Here is a 3,580-nt window from a genome sequence, read left to right on the forward strand (position 1 = left end):
TTCCTGCATCTCCGTCGCCATACCAGTGGTATCGGCCGCACCAGTAGCAAGATTTTCAATTAAAATATTTGCCTCATTGATTTTTTGGGGAGCCCAATATGTCGGTCAAATAGGGCTGATGTAATTTTTTCCACCAGAAATTTTGCCCAGGAGCTCATTATTTCATTCAATTAGCTCTTTTTAAATTAACTATTTTGTTATGTCCTCATACAGCGCTAGGATTAGCCCTCAGGCAAACTCATTCCTCCCAGGACGGTCCTCAACCCGCCAAAACCTAGCCCGAGGTATAACACAAAAGAAAAAATGTAACACTGCAAAAAAAAAACACTCACAAAAACAAGGGATAAATGCATTAAAGTGAGGCCTTTGGTGGATAGAGCCTCCCACTTTGCCCTCCCTTCCATGGTCCACGAATACCTTTATTAAATAATTTCTGTGAACCCCACTCATAATTATCAGTGCCTAACTCACTCCATCATACCTTACCACATTGTCCCCTCATAAAATAAAAACACATAAAAATAAAAGCACATCATTTTTCTTTTTACACTCATTTTCAAATCACAATTTTATTAATCATAGTTTGAGTCATATATTTAAAATAATTATAAAAAAACAAAATCGTTACTAATCAAAAACATTAAAATCTTCACAATACGAAAACATAAATTTTCAAAATTTAAAAGTTTAGAAAATTAACATGGGACTAACAAAGTTTTATGAACTCTTTTTCCCACATTTACAGGGGTAATTATTTCTCTACAACTTCCTACCTAATTGAGCTCAGTTAAGCGGACACAAAAATAAGGATCAAAATCTTTAAAATTTATCCTCGAACGTTATCAAGAAATCTTCAACTTTGTATAATCCCTCACACTCAATAAATCAAATTTCAAAAATCAAAAGATCAAAAGAAAACTAGAAAAAAAGGAATTGTTTTCACTAAAATAAAAAAAATATATATATATGGAATAATGAATAATAAAGGAAATAAATAATATAATATAAATAATAATCATAAAATACGTAAATAAAATAATTGAACGTTTACACGTAGTTAAAATCAATCATGTATACTTTTTTCTGGGTTAAATCTTCATTTTTCTTTTTTTTTTCTTTTGAAATCAATTACATCAATTCACGCCGCTAGGGTTACTTCCCTTACTCATTGAGCATTAGCACTCTCAGTGGGATTAGCATCCAACCCATATATATTCTGGGAAGAGTTCGTTCTGAACATATGGGATGTAAATGGGGTGCTCTATTTTAAAACGACATTGCCCACCAGGATTTTCCTGGGATTTCAAATTTGGTGATACAAAGGTGGTTTACACCACCGACACGGACGGATTTGGTTTCCTTTTTCTCACGAGGTAAGTATTTATGTCCCAGTGAGTATAATCACTTTGTCCCACTAATGACCATTAATTGTCCTACCTTGCAATTTGAATTATATACTCTTCGCGTAGAATTCCACACTTCTTATGGACTTCCTGGGTTCTAATACTCCTGGACAGACACACTAGGGGCTAGAACGCTTGCTCCTAAGTATCAACAAGTAGCCTCTTTGTTGGTTTTTCCGTGCGGCACTTGCCTCTGTCGTCCTCTTTCCAAATCCCTCAAAAACTGCTGCCTCCTGATCACTCAGGAGGCTATTCCAGGCCTGACAAAAACATAATTCGTTAACTCGAAATTCATCCTACATTGTATTTCATAACTTACTTTATTAATTTGCCTTAATGCAACACAAAAACACCCGAGTACACCTGTCGTTGTGCAATAATTTCTCACTCGCGAATAAATCTATATTTACTAATAAAACAACATTAAAATTTCCTCTTCACTTCATTAACTTTACACTATTCTTACTTCTTCTATAATTTCTCAATGATCCAACACAAAGATACTTCAAATTCAAATTGGAATACCGTCCGTAGGAATTGTTTTCGCTGATTAACTTTTACAAATGGCAACTTTTGGCGCTATTTGCGCTTAAATACCCCCCTAAAAATGCCTTCAAAGCTAACTTTCGCCATCTTTTTAACTAATATCTATCCTTTTCTACTGAAACCAAGTTTAAATTCTTTTTTCATGAATATTTATACTTGATTCTATTTTCGACCGTTGAACATCTCACCGTCGTCATTCCCCATGTTTCGCGGGATCTCATGAATGAATTTTGTGTCCACCGAGCAACCCTACTATAGTATTCCTACTACGGTGTAACAACGCAACCTTACCTTTTTTCTCATTTTTCTACGCTTTCCAACACCGCACCCACATTCTACTAACCACTAACCACGCCAGACGCAAAAACCAATTGAAGAACAAAAAAAATATTTTATAATTATTTGGTGCAATAAATATATATAAAAAACACAAACGATAAGCACCATTTCTGCCCGCAGTTCCGGGTATTCCCAAGCCAAGCACAAACCATCACTTTTCCGTCGCCCAATAAGACGCATACCCCAGCCGCACTGCACATCCATCCCAATAAACACAAACGTTTGAAAAATGCTAAATTTCAACAATTTTTCAAACATTTTTTCAAAGGATTAGGGTAATATTCAAGTTGAGAAATTGTTGAGAAAATCGCGTTCTCAACAAAAAACAGACATTACCCTCAACAGTGAAATTCAACACATTAGCAATAATATCTCAAGTGTTATCCTCAAATTGAAATGCATCGCTACTCAATAATTTGTCAAACAATTTTCGATGCGAGTCAAATTCAAAATTAACATCGTTGCAAATACTTTTCAACCTAAATTTGTATGAATGATATCCCCACTTCAAATTGAAAGTCAAAGCCAAAATTCTATGAATTTTGTATAATTTATTCATTTTCATCAAAATAAAATATATAATAATACACTACACTACATAATACACTACAATACCAATTGATAAATAATAATCTTATTAAACATATCAACAAGTAAGAACAAAATAAAAACAAACAACAAAACTTTAAATATCTTAAACACTTTTGCATTGATAATTCGTTTTCCTTCCTTTTGGTGTCATAAAACAGCATTAAAATTTATTAACATGCGGGTAATTTGAAATTAGGAACGTACTGGACCGCGTGTTAGAATTGATTTCCAGTAGAAGGAATTCACAAAATATCCATTTTAAACTGATAATAGCATATGAATTAAACTGACGATGTGCTGCACATTTTCATCCAGAAGTTTTTTGATTTCAACAATTTGTTGTTTTTAACAATTTTAATTGGTTGCACTTGTAATGTTTCTGGAAACTTTTTATTGTCGATAAGCATCTCATTTTTCATTGGTCAGCTTCTTAATGTTTGCAAGAATGTAGCATCCAAAGATTTTAGTTTTCTGCAAAGAGATTTAAATTTAGTGACTTCTCTAAAGTGTTGATTTAATTTTTCATATTGGCGTACCAATTATTATAAACTATTTGAAACAGTTCCAGTTAACCGGTCAGCTTATTAATGTTTTCAAGAACGTAGAATCCATAATTTTAGTTTCTGCAAAGAGATATACATTTAGTGACTTCCTTAAAGTTTAATTTCAATTTTTATTTTCACTTACCTATTTTTATAAAC

This window comes from Haematobia irritans, chromosome 2 (genome assembly GCF_050003625.1).
Source record: "Haematobia irritans isolate KBUSLIRL chromosome 2, ASM5000362v1, whole genome shotgun sequence".
NCBI lineage: Eukaryota > Metazoa > Arthropoda > Insecta > Diptera > Muscidae > Haematobia > Haematobia irritans.